Source organism: Balaenoptera borealis, assembly GCF_965194805.1.
Source record: "Balaenoptera borealis genome assembly, chromosome: 16".
Taxonomy (NCBI): domain Eukaryota; kingdom Metazoa; phylum Chordata; class Mammalia; order Artiodactyla; family Balaenopteridae; genus Balaenoptera; species Balaenoptera borealis.
Window position 1 is genome coordinate 19,054,078 of NC_138872.1, and position 18,724 is coordinate 19,072,801.

At 45.2% G+C, this 18,724-nt stretch overlaps 1 protein-coding gene across 11 annotated transcripts in view; it reads left to right on the plus strand.

Annotated features, from left to right (window-relative positions):
• The window catches only part of ZHX3 (zinc fingers and homeoboxes 3), a 205,829-nt gene that overhangs the window by 14,421 nt on the left and 172,684 nt on the right, over nt 1-18,724 (plus strand). For 8 of the 11 annotated variants that reach the window (XR_014235498.1, XR_014235499.1, XR_014235500.1 and 5 more), the window contains exon 1: nt 5,681-6,009. The exons of 1 other annotated variant lie outside the window; for it this stretch is intronic. The gene's annotated coding sequence lies outside the window, so the exon portion shown is untranslated. Of the gene's footprint in view, nt 1-5,680; nt 6,010-6,296; nt 6,444-6,672; nt 6,761-18,724 lie in introns of those variants that run through there. 2 more of the 11 variants (XM_082359469.1, XM_082359471.1) reach the window with 2 other exon arrangements.

An 18,724-nucleotide genomic window follows, 5' to 3' on the forward strand; every position in this document is an offset into this window, starting at 1 on the left:
GTCATTCTAATTGTTGTTTCTCTGAAATATGTCTTACTTTTTCTTCTGCCTACTTTTAAGTAGTTTGACTATGTTGTTGGCTTTTAGTAGTTTGACTGTGTTGTGTCTAAGATGTGGTTTTCTTTATATAGTAGTCAATGTATTATTTATTTGCTGAGCCTCTTGAACCTGTGAATATCTTTCATTAATTTTGAAACATTCTTAGCTATCATCTCTTCAAATATTTTTTTTCTTTCCACTCTCTCTTCTCCTTCTGTGACTCAAATTACTTTTGTTTCTATTTAATTGGGAGTTTATTGGCAATAACTCTAATAAACATGTATGGTTTGTGATTTTACTATGAAATATCAGTTTGATTCAAATATATTAGCAATATTTGGCCTGTAGAGTATCTATGACATTTAAAAAACCCACAAAGTGTTAATTTTGGGCAACCACTTTAAAGAAAGAAAAAAATTTGTAAAGATTCTAAAGCCATAGAAAATCAGACTGGATGTATTTTTTTAAATTAATTAATTAATTTATTTTTGGCTGTGTTGGGTCTTCGTTGCTGTGCGTGGGCTTTTCTCTAGTTGCGGTGAGTGGGGGCTACTCTTCACTGCGGTGCACTTCTCTTGTTGCGAGCATGGACTCTAGGCACGCAGGCTTCAGTAGTTGTGGCACACAGGCTCAGTAGTTGTGGCTCACGGGCTTAGTTGCTCCGTGGCATGTGGGATCTTCCCAGACCAGGGCTCGAACCCACGTTCCCTGCATTGGCAGGCGGATTCTTAACCACTGCACCACCAGGGAAGTCCTGATATGGTATGGTGTTTGTCTTTCTCTTTCTGACTTACACCACTTAGTATGATAATCTCTAGTTGCATCCGTGTTGGTGCAAATGGCTTTATTTCGTTCTTTTTTTTATGACTGAGTAGTATTCCATTGTATATATGTACCACATCTTCTTTATCCATTCGTCTGTCGATGGACATTTAGGTTGTTTCCATGTCTTGGCTATTGTGAATACTGCTGTTATGAAAATAGGGGTGCATGTATCTTTTTGAATTATAGTTTTGTCTGGATATATGCCTAGGAGTGGGATTGCTGGATCATATGGTAATTCTATTTTTAGTTTTCTGAGGAACCTCCATACTGTTTTCCACAGTGGCTGCACCAACTTACATTAGAGGGCAGCATGTTGAATCTTAGTCCTGTGGTCCAATGTGGGAAAAGGAGGAAGGCAGGCTGGGCCAGACTAGGGCTAGGGAAACAGAACCAGCCACAGAGATGGGCTGTCCTGACTGAGGTGGTATAAGGCACAGGGTCTAGCAGGTGGAAGAGGGGAGGGGAGAAGCCAGGACTGTAGAGAAGGTGAGAATGTGACTGGGGATGACTCTGTAGTCCAAGGCCTCTGTTCACCTGGGCCAGAAGCAAGTTCTCTTCCCTGGTCCTGGGCAGCTTGGCTGGCCAGTGTCTCCTCCAGGCCAACCAGTGCCCATCTGTATAACCTGGGCTGAATCTGGACACTCTGGACAGCTTCATTATTTTTCTCCCTGCATCCATTCTGAGCCCTCCATTCTGATCTGCACCCAGCACGTTGTCCCTACACCTTTACTGAAGGGCTCTTAGGATACAACTCAACTTATTACCACTACCTTCAAGGCCCTGCATGATCTGGCCACTGTCCACCTCTCCAGCCTGATCTCCTCCCATTATCTGCCTCATTGTCCGTGTGCCTTCTCCCTCTTTGTTTTAATCACCATGTGTCCTTGACAGCCACAGGGCCTATGCATGTGCTGTTTTCTCTACAGGGAGCACTCTTCTTTCCCATATTTTCCTAGTGTTATGGACTAAACATATGTGTACCCAAAAAATTCATATGTCGAAGCCCTAACTTCCAGTGTGGCTATATTTGGAGTAAGGAAGTCATTAAAGTTAAATGAGGTCATGAGAGTGGGCCCCTGATCCCATAGGATTAGTGTCCTTATAAGAAGAGATACCAGAAAGTTTACTCTTCTTCTCTCCCCATGCACACATATGAGGACACAGCGAGAAAGCAGCCATGTGCAAGCCAAGAAGAGAGTCTTCAGCAAAACTGAATTGGCTGGAAGCTTGATCTTGGACTTCCAGCCTCAAGAATTGTGAGGATATTAATTTCTGCTGTTTAAGCCACCTGGTCTATGGTATTTTGTTATGGCAGCCCAAGCACACCAATACATCCAGTTTAACCCCTATTTTCCCCTTTAGATCTCACACCAACTATTTCCCTAAACATCTTTTATCCAAAGCCTCCTATTTCTGGGTCTCATGGTACCATGCACCATGTAAGATTTATGTTTTTGATTATTTGACCAATGTCTGCCCGACATACTAGACTGTAAATTCCATGAAGGTCTTTGGTTTTATTCAAGGCCGCATACCCAGAACCTAACACACAGCCAGGTACATAGTAGGTGCACAATACATATTTACTGGGAAAAAGAGTGGTGGGTGGGGACAGACAATGCCTTGAGCTGGGAGGCTTTTATGGACGTTCGAGTTCATCTCTGGTCTAGCAGCACCCCGCTAGCACTCTCTACTGACAAAGCCAAACATTGTGCCACTGACAAAAAAGAAATGTTGACAGAATTCAACTCCAGTATCACAAAGCAAGGCAAGGAAGGGTGGATTTAGAGCAGAGAGGCAACAAGTTGGCATAACTGGATTCAGAGCTTTTCTTAAGAAGACTAATGGGACTTCCTTTTTAACTTTTGAGTTCTCATCATGCATCAGACACCGTGGTAACAGCATCATGTGGATTATCTCACTCAATTCTCACAACATTAGGGGGTTAAGTCAGTTTACTCAAGCTCACACAGCAAGTAAGTGGGGAAGACAGGATTCAAACTCAGGAGTTCTGGATTTAAATCCTACTTACTTACATACTATATTAAACTAACTGCCTCCGGGACTCTTTCTAAAGGCAACATAAGGATTCATGGAGAGCGATACGACCCTCGCTCTGAAATGAACTATGTACTGTTGATTAAGCTAAGGGGTCTGTCACTATCCTGGTCCTATAGAATAGAGGTCGGGTTGTAATTCTATTGCATCAACTATACTTCTGGCAGTTTCTTTTCTGCTTGAGAAAGCTCCTCAGAATGTGAGTGAGTGCAGGTGACATTATTATACGGATCACCTCGAATTCGTTTAAAATGTTTTTTAAAGGAAAATGATTTGCCTCCCTGGATAAACATTATTTGCCACATACCTCCCAACACTGGTGTCAAGTGCATGCTGTTTCCTCTGCCTGGCGTCCTCTTCTCATCTACTCTTTAGACCCAGCCCCACTGTCACCTCCTCTGGGAAGTCTTTCCATGGTCTCCTATATAGTACGAATGATGTCCTTCTCTCTGCTTCCGAAAGCAGTTGACACATACATCTAGTGTTACATATTTTCTTCCAGAATTCTTTCTTTCCATGTCTGGCTCCTCTGAAATACTGAGTTCTTAGTGGTTGGGAGAGTGCGTTGTTTATCTCTGTATCCCACAGTGCTGGATCAGAATAGATACTCGAAAAAGTTTGTTGAATAAATGAAATTTTAAACGGGAGTAACATATCCTATATACAGCTGTCCCTCAGTATCTGTGGGGGGTTGGTTCCAGGATCTGCTGCAGATACCAACATCCATGGATGCTCAAGCCCCATAATTGGCCCTCTGTACCCCTGTTTCCACATCCTCGGATTCAACCAACCATGGATCGTGTAGTACAGTGGTATGTCTTTTTTGTGTGTGTATGTGTGTCATGCTATGGAACTTGAACTTTATCTCATTGGTGATTTTTCAGCAGGGGAATAGCATAGGCAGAGTCAGTGGTATGTCTTTATTGAGAAAGATCCGTGACATGTGCAGTTCAAACCTGTGTTGTTCAAGGGTTAACTGTATATATACTTACTCATTCGACAAATATTTATTGAACAGCTAAGCACATCAGGCCATGTTCCAGATGCTGCAGGTGTATAACACAAAGTTCCTGCCCTCAGAACATTACAGATGCTATTGAGCTCATAAGGGCTACGAGGAAAAGTAAAGCAAGATGATGGGAATGTTGGGGCTTGGGACTTGATGTTTTAGGAGAGTGTTCTGGGAATGTCTTTCTGGGAAGGTGACTTCTGAATAGAAATTTGGATTAAGGGCATATGTATTTCTGATATCTTGGGGGAAGAAACACTCAGTGCAAAGGTCCTGGGGTAGGAGTGAGCCTGCACATTCCAGGAGCAAGAAGGAGGCTAGTGTGACTGGAAAGAAGTGAGGGGGTTGAGTGGACAGAGATGCAGTTAGAGAGGTGGGGGAGTGTAAGGAGGGTGGGAGGGGGGAGATCAAATAGGATCTTGGAGGCCCTTGAAAAAAATTTTTTGGTTTTTGCTCTGACTGAGATGGGAAGCCATTGGAGGCTTTAGAGGAGGGAAATAGGTTTTGACTTAGGATTTAAAAGAATCTCTCTGGCTGCTTGAGAACAAGCTCTATGAGAGCAGAGTGGAATCAGGGAGAGCAGTTTGGAAATTATTGCAATATTCCAGGACAGAGAAGATGAGGGCTCAAATGAGGGTATTTTAAAGGTAGAGCTGACAGACTTTGCTACTGGATTACATGTGGGATATAATAGGAAGAGAGGAGTCAAGGATGACTTCAAGGTTTGGTGGAAGCCACTGGAAGGATGGAATTGACCTTAACTGAGGTGGGGAAGACTGTGAAAGGAGCAAGTTGAGGGGCAAGTGTCACAGTTTGGCTTTGGACATGTCAAGTTGGACATATTGCTCAGCACTTATGTTTATGTTCACTGGGTTTCAGGATCTGAAGGTTATAATGCAACCTGAAGGTAAAGTCAGTGTTGTTTATTGAACACCAGGCACTGTGCAGAAAGCTGCACGTGTGCTGTTATTTAATCCTTTCAGTCATTCCTATTGGCTTCATTACTGATATTTTCATTGCTCTTTTATGGATGAGAGATTAAATAGCATGTCCAAAGTCACTCAGCCAATTATTAATCTGCTAGTATAATGCAGACCCGGGATTCCAACCTAAGTATGTCAGACTAGAGAGATTCTAAAGGTGGGGACCACTTTCTGGGCATATTTGCTACAGACATGGACCCCATAACAAAAAAGGTGCCTGGAACATGTGACAGAAACTCAGAAAAGGGTCACCCTCACCTCAGGCGTTACAGGTTCCACAACAGAAGCTGTGAAAAAAGAGCATTATTGTACCTGAGGGGGCTAACTGATGCTTGAAAGTTCTCAAGTACCTGAAGACATAATGTTAAGAAAGCAGTCATCGGAAGTCGTCGTTGTTGTTAAGAAACAGAAGAGATAAAAAATTGCGGTGCTGTGCTGGTGGGATAAAAGAAAAACCAACTCCTAGGCGATGCTCGTTGGGAAACACGGGATTGGGAGGAGAGGGGCCGGGAAAGGGCCAGGGTCCCTGCCCTGCCTGCATCTTTTTGAAAGTACAGCCTGGCGTGGCTTTCCTCAGGTGGTCCTCTAGAAGGACCAGGATACGGAGTACAAAAGCCGGGAACCTCCGGAGCCGCAGCATCCGCCCCCGGTCCCCTCCTTCTCCGCCCCCTTCAGCCTCCACGCGGGGAGAAGCGGGAGCGGCGCCCGCGCATGCGCCCGGGGTAAGGTCCGCTCTCTGCGACGTCAGGGGGCTTGCGCCCGCACGAAAGCCCCGCCCCCCGGGCGCCAGAGGCGACCTGGGCGGGGGGCCTCGGGCCACGCCCCCAGCCGAGCCGAGCGGGGCCGAGCGGAACCGAGTGCCTCCGAGTGCGGCCGAGCCGAGCCGAGCGGCCCGGAGTCGGTTGGTGCAGCTGCGTCCCCGCCGCCCAGCAGTCCGCGGCTCCGGCGTCGCCGCCGCCGCTGCCGCCGCTGCCGCCGCCGCCGCCTCCGCCTCCGCGAGGCCTGCGCCGGCCGGCCGGCCGCCCGCCGGGAGGGAGGCCCGGAGCGCGGGGAGAGCAGCCCGGCCGCGGGCGCCCCCGCCGCTGCCGCTGCCAGGTGAGCGCCCGCCGCGGCCCGCCGGCCCCGTGTGCCCCCGCGACTGTCAGTCCCCGTGTGTGTGTGTGTCTCCTCCTGTCAGCCCCCTGTGTCTGCGCGAGCTCCTCCCACCACACCTGGCCCCCGGCCCTGCCCGCAGTGTCCGCCACCCCCTCCCGCCGGCTGCCCCGGGTCTTTCTGTCAGCCGCCAGCACCCCCTGGCTGGGACGCTCCGCCCCTTCCCCCCGAAGCCCCTCCCTCCGCCCCATCTGTCATCAACCCCCCCCCCCCCCCCGCCCCGACCTCACTGCTGGCTCGGGCACCCTGGAGGCGTGAGGGTGCCGCCGCCGCCGCTCCCGGGGGTCCGAGTAGCCCCCGCGGGCCACACGGCTGCAACGAGGGGGTTGTGGCGGGGCAGTGGGGGTGTCCGCAGATGCCCGCCGGACCATGTGAGGGTGCGTGTCCCCGTGTGCGCCGGCTGTGAGCACCGCGTGTGCGCCCGAGCGCCGGGAGGGGAGCGCGGGGGGCGGCCTGACCGACGTGGGGCGGAGATGCCGGGCGGCCGAGAGCCACTTGCTCCAAGTCCCTCGGGCCGGCTGCGTTCTGCGGGGATGGGGGCAGCCCCAGGCTCTGGTCCGCTCGGCCAGGGAGGCAGCTGAGCCGGGACTCGAGCCACTCGGGGTGCAGTAGACTCCTCCATCCTGGGACCGGTGTTTGCCCTCGAGAAGGCAGCGAAGCAGGGCTCTGGGTCCCCGGATGCCGCAGGTGGCATGTGAGCAGAGTTTGGGGGCTTGCTAAACCTTCCCAGTTTGGGATTTCCATTCAGAGAAGCCTGTCGGAAGTGATTGAGGAGTGGGTGGGATGAGGAGCTTAGGTGGAAAGTGTTTTGAGAGCTTGAGTCATTTTGAGTTGCGTGGTTTGCATTTCTGAGCAGTGATTGCCCTGGGATTTTGCCCTTCGAGAAGATGTTATGTGGTGGGGCGGGGAGGGAGGGGGGGAGGGGGGTGTAGAGGAGGAGGGAGGGCACACTCCTTTCCGTCTTTATCTGTGTCATGTGGACGTATAGTATGTTTATTCATGAGACCGCCACACATCCTCAGTTTTAAGAAGGATTACAGTAGTTTCCATTTATACACGCTCTTGTATGCTGTTATCTTGATGTTCTTTATTTGCAGTAACTTCGTATTGCATATTTCAAAACTAAGAGAAAATGCGCCCTAAAACAATTGGTATTTTGCCGGATAATTCTCAACCACGGGGAAAGAGCCAAAAGCGCACTTCATTAGCTGGAACAACTTATTCGGGCTTAATTTGTTTCTAAGAGACATACAGTGGAAAAATCCAGAAGCGGCGTAGTAGTAGCTAAGAGTGTTAGGAAATTAATGAAAAGGGCCCTTCTATTGCTGCCTTGGAAAGATGGTATCAAAGTTGCTGTAGAGGACAGAGCTGCTATGTAATGATAAACATATTAACCAAGTTGGTTTCGTGACCTTGATACATTGCGTGGTGCTTGATTTGTACAGTGCTCCGTAACAGGAAAACATTGCATGGGAAGCAGGGTAATTTGGGGAGAAAATGGTCCCCATTTTTTTTTTTGGTCATATTTAAATAAGATTTCAGACTAGGGCAGTCTCATGTGGGAGTGGGTTTTTTTCTTTTCTAAGATAACATCAAAAATTACAAAAATAACTCATGGTTAAGGCAGAAAACTAGGAAAAAAAAAAAACCTAAGAAAAGCATAAGAAAAAACCCACCATCCCACAAACCATAGTAAACCATAGTTTGGTATTTATCCCGTTAGTCTTTTGTTCCCATATGTAAGTATTTTTTTTTCTTACAGAAATGCTACTGTACCATAAGATTGTTTCATTGTCTGCTTTTTTACATTTATAAATAGATTGTGAGAGGTATGTCTTGTTTTTATAAGAACTTGTTCCGTTTTTGAGCCTTTTAAAAAGATTAGGTCCTTTGCTTAGAGAGCTCCAACAACTTCGTATCTTAAAGTAAAATCTGAAGTCCTTGCCGTGGTCTACGAGGCTACCTCTCTGTCCTCACTTCCAGCCCTGCCAGACAGATCTTTTTGCTATTCCTTAAAAACTTCAAGCATGCGCCAGCCTCAGCGCCTTTGCATTTGCTATTGCGTCGGCTTGGAACTCTGTTCCCTGGATACCATGGTTCTTCCCTCAGGATCTGCTCCAATGTAACCTTTTAAGGCCTTTCCCTGACCACTCTGTGGAGGATACACCCCATTCCCCTGTCCTCCTTAACCAACCTTACTTTTCTTCATGGCACTTACCACCACTTGGCAAATACCTATTTATTTGCTGGTTTATTGTCTCTTTCCCTCGATTAATCTGGAAGTGCGAGGCTTTTTTCACTGGTGTATCTTCAGGGCCCAGAACAGGACCTGACCCATTTTGGTGCTTAATCAATATTTGTTGAATGAATGAATGCTTATTACCCACCCATGCATGTAACCTTCCTGGTAGCCTCCTAGGCTTTTATTTAATTAATTAATTTATTTTTTAACATCTTTATTGGAGTATAATTGCTTTACAATGGTGTGTTAGTTTCTGCTGTATAACAAAGTGAATCAGCTATACATGTACATATATCCCCATATCCCCTCCCTCTTGCGTCTCCCTCCCACCCTCCCTATCCCACCCCTCCAGGTGGTCACAAAGCACTGAGCTGATCTCCCTGTGCTATGCGGCTGCTTCCCACTAGCTATCTATTTTACATTTGGTAGTGTGTATATGTCAATGCTACTCTCTCACTTCGTCCCAGCTTACCCTGCCCTCTCCCCGTGTCCTCAAATCCATTCTCTACGTCTGCGTCTTTATTCCTGTCCTGCCTGTAGGTTCATCAGAACCATTTATTTTTTTCCTCCTAGGCTTTTAGATTTCTATATCATGAAGTGGGATAACAATCCTTTAAAAGTCAGGATAGTCCTCTCCTTTACGTATCTGAGGAGAAGAATTTTACAAAGTGAGGCTTATGATCTTAAAAAGAATTACAATCTTGATTTAACTTGAACAGTTGAGGGAAGGAACAGTTTTGGCAAATGTTACTGACTCCTTCTATGCATTATACCTTGTGTAACACTGGAAATCTTTGAAACGTATAAAGTCTCTCAGTTGTGTTTACTGCTATGATTTCAGTGTGGTAGTTCTTAGTGATAGTATTAGCCTCAAGAGGATAGTGAGTTTTCTGTGTCAACAGATACCCAGAGATATAATTACAGCTTTAATGCATTTTCATTTGAGGAGTAGCTGTTATATTTACTTATTTTCCTGGCAGTTTTATCCTTTTCAATTCCCTGGTTATCAGTTTTTGGATGGCCTAGCAGGTAACTTAAGGTTTTTTTTTTTTTAAACATTTAAAAATAAATCCGTGATCTCTTGAGCATTTTACAACTCTCACGTGACTCTTGAACTGTTTGAAAGTACCAGCTTCATCTTTCAGGATGAAATGACATCTGTAGTAGAACATATAATTGCATTTTCATTATAAGGAAGGGAAAAATTGTATATTGGGGTAGAATTTTTACAGAGAGAATATAGTGTGAGTGTAAGCTTTCTAAAAGCTTAAATTTCAAGTAGGCAATCTTTAATTTCAGTGAGTTTTTGAAAAGAATCCTTGCTTTTTGCTCTAAAGGAAAAGAATTCCTTTGAACACAATCCAAACCTTCAAAATCTTTTTTCTTATGCCTCAAACATATGAGAACTTGGGGAAAAAAAAATCCTAAATGAAAAATTTTATTCTTTTAAGGCCTAAAGGGAATGTGTTAAGAATTAATTTTTCTTTGTTCCACGGGCATTTATCAGGCACATAGTTGGGGCAGTTCTGTGTCGTTTTGTACGGGCTACATTACCACGTTTCGTTTTAGATTACCGACCTGATTTGGTATTACTTCTTCTCTTTTCTCGCTTGGCTACCTCCCTTCTCTCATCATAGTCTCTTCCTAAGTGATCTCATCCATTCCCAGGGCTTGATTACCCTCTGGATGCAGATGACTACCTCAGTAACACCTCCCGCCTGGAACTTTCTTTGGTTCTAGACTTACATTTTTACCTACCGCCCCCCTTCTCTCTCTCCTGGCAGCCTCACAGTGATCTCAAACTTCACGTGTCCAAATCGATTGCTCAATCTCCCTCTCAAACTTCCAAATTTGTATTCCTCATTCTTGACCCCTCTCCCCTCTCTCATCCAGCTTTCCCCTGCCCTGAGCCTTCCCTGTCTCAATGTCATTACTGTCCATTCATTGTTTCGCCAGAGACCTGAAAGTCGACCTGGATTTTTCCCGATCCCTCACCCTACCTCCAGTCGGTTGGCGTGGCCTGTCGGCCTAGCTTCCAGATACTTCAGATCCTCCCTTCCCTCCGTCCTCCTAATCCAGCCACCGTCTTCTCTCAGCTGGATGACTGTCCCTGCCTGTCACCTGGTCTCCCAGCATCCACTCCTGCCTTCTCTAACCCATTCTCCTGCCAGCAGCCAGTGAGCCTACCAGCCCCTGTCACCCCGCTCACCCCCTGCCCACTTCGAGGCTTCCCACCGCCCTCAGACCCACGTGCACACTTACTCAGGTGCCGGCTTCTGTTTCCTCTCTGCTCCGCTCCTCGCTCGCTGCCCTCCTGTCAGGTGGGAGCATCATCGGTTCCTCTCAATGCCAAGTTCTTCCCTCTTCTGTACAGCCCTTCCCTCTGCCCGGCACTGTTCCCCCGACTCTTCTCATGGAAGGTCCTTCTCCAACATCTGGGCTCAGCGAAAATGTCCCTCCTCAGAGGAGCCTCTTCCCTGATCACCCCTTTACAGTAGCTTCCTCCCCATTGTCCCTCTCTCAGTACGTGTGCATTTCCTGCTAGCACTTCACTAAAATTCCAAGTATTTCATTCATATGTTTGTTTCCTTCTTTATTGGCTACTCCAGTAGACTGCAAGACCAAGAGGGCAGGGACAGCCTTGGCCTGTTTATGGTCCAGTCTGGGCACCGTGCTCTGCCTAGACTCCACCAGCTGCAGGTCCCCAGTACCTTCTGAATGATAAGAATTATTATAACAGCTAACCTTGCTTGAGACTATGTGCCAGGTCCGTGGCTAAGTGTGTTTGTGCATTATCTCTAAATCTCTGGGAGAACCTACTAAGGTGGTGATGGTTATTATATTATCATTATATTATTATATTACCATCATTATATTATTATATTACCATCATTATATTATTATATTATCATTTTGGGGTTTTTTTTGTTTTGAGAAAATTGAGCTTAGAGAATTAATTTTTAAAATACGCAGCTAAGAAAGTGGTGGAGCTAGAATTTGGATCTGTATGATCTGACTGCAGAATTCATTGCTTCCCTTTGATTCGTTGCTGCCTTCTGATATGAATGTAGGAATGAGTGAATGAATGTGGAATATGCAGTGATATTAATATTAGGTGGTTCCTCATGTTTGTGTTTCTGAGCATATACTGGAGTATAAAAAAAAATGCTTGGGTTAGGGTGGTGCATTTCCTGGGAAGTTTCTGTTGATAATCACTGTGCCAAAGCACAGAGATTAGTTTGTGTTTGGGCTCTGTGTTTTACTTTTACCTTTGCCACTTTCTAGCTGCAAGCTCTTGGGCAAATTCCTTAACATGTCTAAGTCTGTTTTTTTCAGCTGGAAATGGAGAAACATAATAGTTCTTATCTCACAGGGTCATTGTGAGTAGCATAATTATACACAAAAAACAGTCAGTGTTAGCTATCAATATTAATATTATAAGGAGGAAAAAAAAGTTAGGAAAAGACGTTTAGCCCCATCCACAAACTAGAGTTTGGTTAAGAGTGAAAGACAGAAACCATAACTAACAGTAGTGTTTCACTGACTCTGGTTTTGAGTTTATAAAAATTATCAGGGAATTAACTATTTGGCTTGGGATTTATAATCATTCTATTGATGTATGCAACTTTATGTTTGTATTTAAACTTGTTCGATGCTTGTAGGTAAGATAGTTTTGTTTTCTTCTTTTTCTTTTTAAACTCCTCCCAATCTTAAAAAGATTCTCAGGGTAGAGGGATCCTTTGAGAGGCTGGCTATTTTTTTTCCCCATTCACCACCATTACAGCTTACTTCAGTTATGATTATCACCAGGGAGTTTACTTCAAATAACCAAGCAAACAGTAGGCCCAGTACAGGCATGGATGGGCTTGGCAGCCCTTACAATGGAATATCTGGGCACAGTTGCATTTTCTGGTGGGATGGCTCAAGAGCAAGTGCCAGTCTGATGACTTCCATCATCTTTGTGAAATAGAGGGTGAGGTTGTCCTCTAAGAGTAAGAGGGAAGAGGTCAGAGGAAAAACAGGGAGATTTGACATACAGTTGAGGTCAGGAAGAGGAAGAGTGAACTTGGGGCCACGTCCATGACCTCTCGGCAGTATGCAGGGCTCCGTTGAGGTAGGAGACCGTGGATTGATCAGGGCGCCAGGAGCATTCAGCTGCCTGGGTTTAGGAGCAAAGAAGACATATAGTTGGACTGAGCCAGGGTTGAGTTTTGCTGGGGGTGCGCAGCGGAAGGACAGTGGAGTAGAGGAACTGAGGGTGTTGAGCAGGGAGTGATTAACACGAGCGGTAAGGGGGTCTCTGCTGCACGTGGATGAGAAAAGGACCAGAGATGTGGATGAAATCAAGCAATGGATGTATTGGAGCGATGGAGTAATAGGAGGATGTGGTTAGAGAGCAACATGTGAGTGGAAGATTTCAGAGTTGGAGCAATTAATTACTGGACATGACAGGCGCCTGGGTTTTGCCACAGACATAAGTGGCTGAAGTGAAGCGAACTCAGTGAAGGAGGTCAAGTAACTGAGGCTTGAGTGTTGTTTGGGTCATCCATGTGGTTATCCAAACCATCAAAAGGGTGGCAGGACATTTGGGGTGGAGAGAAGGAAGGCGTGCCAAATCTTCGGTGAATGACATCCCGGCAATGAGAAGAGGTGTGATGACCAGCCTGCAGGAGCCGCAAAAGATCAGGGCATTGGCAGAGCAGTGACCTGGAAGCTCTGTTGGTTGCAAGGTCTCTTTGGAAGAAGTTGGCCTCGGCCCAGGTTCATTATGCTTCTAAAGGAATCCCAATTCCAGGTGGGCAGCATGGATGGCATATAGATTTGTGTTTCTAAACCTGGTCATGGAAATCATCTGAGGGTCTGTGTTAAAAACACAGATTCCAGGGCTCCACCCCAGGCCCAGTGAATTAGAATTTCTAGGAGAGGAGTCTGAGAATGTGCATTTTAACACTCCGCCCTCCACACATACACCTGGTAGTCCTTTATAATTAGGCAAGTTTGGGAAATGTGGCTGTAGTGGGTAAGAACACGGGGTCTGGAGGCCGACTGCCTGGGTCTGAAGTGAGGCTGGTGAGAGAGAGCCTTAGCCGGTGACTCTTAATAGCTTGCCTTTCCAGGTCTAGCTGATATCAGATGCACTGAATTAAGAGACCCTCCATTAGAGGCAAACCCCCTGACGAAAGCAGGAAGAGACAGCTGGTGATGACAGAGACAAAAACTCTCCACAAAATAATTCAAAGTACAGCAGTTTGGGGACATTCATAGAGGAAACAGTCTTGTTTGCCTCTGTGGTCTCCGAATACATTAATTAATCATAATTGCTCTCCTGTTCAGCAGGGATAGGTCAAATTATGGTTTGATTAGTTCAGAAAGGCTGAGAAGGAAGTAATGCGATTGAATTTAGAAAGCTTTCTGTTCTAATCTTGCATGTTTTAGTGCTTCAGTTATCAGTACAATTAACCTATGTGACGCAGTTCTGTCTCTGAAGATACTGGATTAAAAAACCGTTTACTCAATGACAAGGCAAAGACAAGAGCAGTTATTATCCCTGAGGGGCTGCGAACATGCCTAGATACTTAATATCATGATACCAGCAACCCTACCAACCCATTCTCCCTATTTTTATGAAGAAAATTCTGTTTGTTTCCATGACAAGGAAAAGGAATCCTGCAGGAGAATAGCTGCTGGGGAGGGAACTTGGAGTTCACCATCCTGGGCTGACCACTTAGAATCCCTTGTTGCTGGTGAGGAGGGTTTGAGTTGAGTGTTTGGAATATTAAACTATACTTACCACCTGTTTTGTCATGCCCAAACACTAAAGCTTTGGGAAAACAATGTTGTTACCCTGCTAGAAGTGGTTGCTTTGGACCTTGAGCCTGAAACTTGAATTGCTCGATCGCGTGCTCTGTTCCTTATTTCCAGACTGAGGAGTCTGGCTTTCAAACTGGTGAACTGGATGTCAAACATGGCATAGCATCTCGGCTATATTCCTGTCACTTACCACGTCCTTCCATGCGCTGTCTCATCTCCCTGCTGAACTGCAGACAGCCATTCGAATGCACATCTTGAGACCAGTGGAGGTTTAGCAATGCCAGCTCCGCCAGAGCTTTCTGTTTGCAAGTTGAGATTAACTAATTCCCTTTTAGGAAAAAAACCCGAACAAACAGGAATTTAGAGTATTTTTACCTTGTAGAAAAACACTTTCTCTAAAGCTGAGAAATACTGACAGAGGCCAAAGAGGATTTTAATGATACTAATGTGTTCTCTAATGTCACACTTTCCTGCCCTCCAGAGCTCGGGAACCCTTGAAGGCTCTGCTGTGTATGGTGCCCTTTACAGCGTCTGAATCACTAAGAGTATCTCAGTTTGTGAAGTGTTTGTATGCCTGCCTTGAACTAGGCACCTTGGTATTAAAAAAGAAGGTCTCTGGTCTCCAGGAACTTTTTTTTTTTTTTAAGTTAGACAAGGTGCATTTAAATCTCTAACCTCAAGCAGACCATGTAGTGTGCTGCAAAGGAGGTATAATCAAAATGTGGGATCACAGCAAAAGAGAGGTTATTTCTGGTGGTGGGTAGAGGTGGCAAGAGGGGGTTGGAGGCTGCTTTCAGGGAATGTTTGTAATCAGACTGGATCTTGAAAGTTGGATAGAATTTTGAACTATTTTTTATATTCTCTGTTTACTAAGGCATCATTTATTTTAACAAGACTATAGAAATATTTCGGTGCTTAATGAGTTTGCGTTCAGTTATCTAAATGACTCCCTCATCCAGAATGCCTCACGCCTTAATTATTTTGGATAACTTGTCTCTGTAAGTAAAATATGAAGTATTAAGGAATGTATGATGGAGAAGGGCTTTTATGGAAGCCCTTAAAGGTAATCTTGGAATCACAGTGGATATCTCAAATCCCTGAAGAAATGGGAATACAGTGCTGTGATGGTGACTAGACAATCAGAATGACAATGGAAGGCATATGTTTGGATGTGTGGTTTAGGAACTGGGGGAAGATGGAGCTCTAAGTGATACTGGTGAGAACTTCATAGGAAAGGAATAGTCTGCCGGGTTAGGAGGCCTCTTGAACACCATAATAAACTGAAGGTGGCCAGCTTCTTCTTGTTCTCCCTTGCTCTAGCATGGCTGAGCACACGAGGTTTTACAGGAAGGCTGTGAAGCCATGCCCAGAATTTCTCTTCCTGCCCCAAGCCTCTGTGTTCCTTGTTGCGGGGCTTGTCCTGCCTCAGACCTGCATCTTCGTGCCACAGATTCTGTCGTGTTGATGTGTGTCCTTCTGGGTGAATCCACAGTCCTTTAGCAAGCCCATTTCTTGCCATGGTAAGTTAGTGACAGCTGGACCATTGTACCAGCCTTGCAAATGGTTATATTATGCCAGAGACCTTGCAGTTTTTTCTTTCCCACGAGAAGACTCTATTTTCAACCTTCCACTTGCTCCATCAAGCCAACACTTAATTTTCTAGGAAGCTGAAAAACATACAACTTGCTACCTTTTGTGCTGAAATGGGGCCCTGGCTCAGAATTCTGATCCCCTTGGGAATCAACACATACAGTTTTGAAAAGATAGTATTTTTTGCTTATTCCTGATAATGCCAATAGCATTTTAAAAGCCAAGATATTTGGCAATGCTGTATGTACCAATCTACCATGCAGGTGGCTAAAGCAACTCTAAGAAAATGAATTCAGTTGCTCACCAGTAATGTACTTTTTATGTGTCTACTGTGTGTCAGGTACTGTGCTAGACACCGTGGGGAGCAAGTCAGACGTGGTCTCCCTCTGGCCTCATATCACTGACAGTCTGGCAGCTCCATGGCCAGGAAGCCACCGTAGCTTTGTAGTGTAACGGTAGGCGGAGGTGGAAAGGCCTGGTATCTAGTCCTGCTTTTGCTTTTTATCAATTACATGACCTTAGGCGTTTGCCCCTCTTTTCTGTCAACTGGACTAAAACACCTTTTAAAAAGGTTTATAAGAGTTTTATCATACTTAAATGACTGTACATAAATAAGAGTTTTGAAAAGGTCAAGTTACTATATATGCAAATAGAGGTGGGGGTAATCAGCTTTGTTCAGTAGGAATAGCTAATGGAGAGTTTCCACTACTCCATGGCTTCAGAGAATCACCAAATATAATATTTGGACTATATATTATTAATATTTCACTAATTCTAATGTTTATTAATAATAAATAAGAAAACCAGCGATTTTTTGGTGCCTGGGGTTAATACAGACTACTTAGTCATCCCTAAAGAACTATAGATTTAATACATACTGGCAGTATTTCAGAAAGCAATATGTGCTTCTGGATATTTAGTATATAACTACAACAATGTATACATGATAATGCTAATAATCTAATATATACCATGGAATTATAGTACAGTAAGACAAAAATGTATCTGAATAATAATCATAATAAAATAAAAAGTATCCCTTGTAAGTAGTAGAAGATATTTTTAGTTTTTGCAGAGTTTGATAAAGAGTTTTGAACTGCGTGGGTCCTTTTTGGTTCTGACCTTCTGTTGTTTTTATGGTCCCCTTATACCTGTCACCGAAGAACTAAGACCTTTCATTGTAGATATTTTCTGTAGCAACCTAGACATGACCCTTAGTTTTTCTGAGCCTCAAATTACTCATAAAATGTGGCCTTTTCTTGGCCACACCAACTTCACAACGTTGTCAAGACATTCAAGTTGGAACTGATGTGCTACTTTCAGTGTGAGGGTCCCCATTTGGTTGTAGGGATAGTGGTCAGGTAATTCTGGCAAGTGAATGCCCTGGAAGGGCTGTGTCTTGATTTACAGCGCAGCCCTTGTTCAAGTTTCCTGATTCTTCATCACAATTCAGTGCCTTCTACATCCTTTTGTCCCATTAGCATTTAAAAGCATTTCAGGGACTTTCCTGGTGGCGCAGTGGTTAAGAATCCACCTGCCAATGCAGGGGACATGGGTTTGAGCCCTGGTCCAGGAAGATCCCACATGCCGTGGAGCAACTAAGCCCGTGTGCCACAACTGCTGAGCCTGCATGCCACAACTACTGAAGCCCGCGTGCCTAGAGCCCATGCTCTGCAACAAAGAGAAGCCACCGCAATGAGAAGCCCACGCACCGCAGTGAAGAGTAGCCCCTGCTCGCTGCAACTAGAGAAAGCCTGCACGTGGCAATGAAGACCCAACGCAGCCAAAAATAAATAAATGAATAAAAGCATTTTGTTTTATACCCAGTTGGTCGTTAACCAACATTTATGGAGCTTCTGCTGTGTGTCAGGCATTGTGTAGGGTGCTGTGGATGTAGAGGTGAGAGGGCCGGACCCTGACTCCAGAGTGCCTGTTTAAGTCCAAGACTGCTCATCAACTCTGGCCTGCATTTCCAGCCTGCTGGTCTTCTCTTCCGATTTCAGACTTGCCAGCCCCTACAATCATGAGAGCCAGTTCCTTAAAATAAATCTCTTAATTTGCATGTGTGTATACACACACACACACACACACACACACACACACACACACACACACACACACACACACCTTCTTGGTTCTGTTTTCCTGGAGAACCAAGACTGATATGGTACTCAACAAATGCTGTCATTATCAGTGCAGAAAGATGTGCAACAAGTGTGGTAAGCAAGATGCTTAGTGGTTTGGTTTTAGCCGTGTTGAATTTGAGGTGCCCATGGAATCCATGGGGAGATACCTGCAGGCAAATGTAGCCAGGGTGTGGAGAGATCACATGAGTGGTCTGGACTGAAGGGATGTAAATTTGGAAGTCACCAGTCTATAGCTATCAGTTGAAGCTATGTTTGTGGTGATTTCAGACAGAGAGAACAGAGTTTTTAAGGTAAGGCGAGGTATCAAAATGGAACCCTAGGAAACACTAACATTTAGGGGAGAGGCAGAGGAAGAGGAGCCAGTAAAGGAAACCAAGAAGGAGCAGAGAGGAGGAAGATCAGGAGAGAGTGGATCATGGAAATCATAGCAAGGGAGAGTTTCAAGAGTGCAGCACTGTCAAGTCCCATATAAAGGTTGAGAGAAATGTTGCCGTCTGTCCATTGAACCTAGCTCTTAGGAGGTATCATTAGAGGTGACTGTTTCAGTGTCATAATTCATTACAGTGGGTGGAATAGAGGACCTGGGGTGATGAAGTGGAGATGCATGTTTGCTGCTGCTGCTTCTTAAGGAGCTCAGTTACAATGTATGAGGAGAAGAAGGGGCTGTGAACTTCCTGAGGAAGGGATGATTTTGAGATGTGAGGGGTTCTAGCATGTTCAGAGGCTGAAGAGACAGAACTAGAAGAAAGGAAGAAGGGAGAGAAAGGACAAATGATTGATCAAGGTTTCCTCCATGGATAGAGGGATGTGCACAGGGTCAGTAGTTTTACCAGAGAAGGGATGCCTCTTTCACTTGGTATGGAAAGGG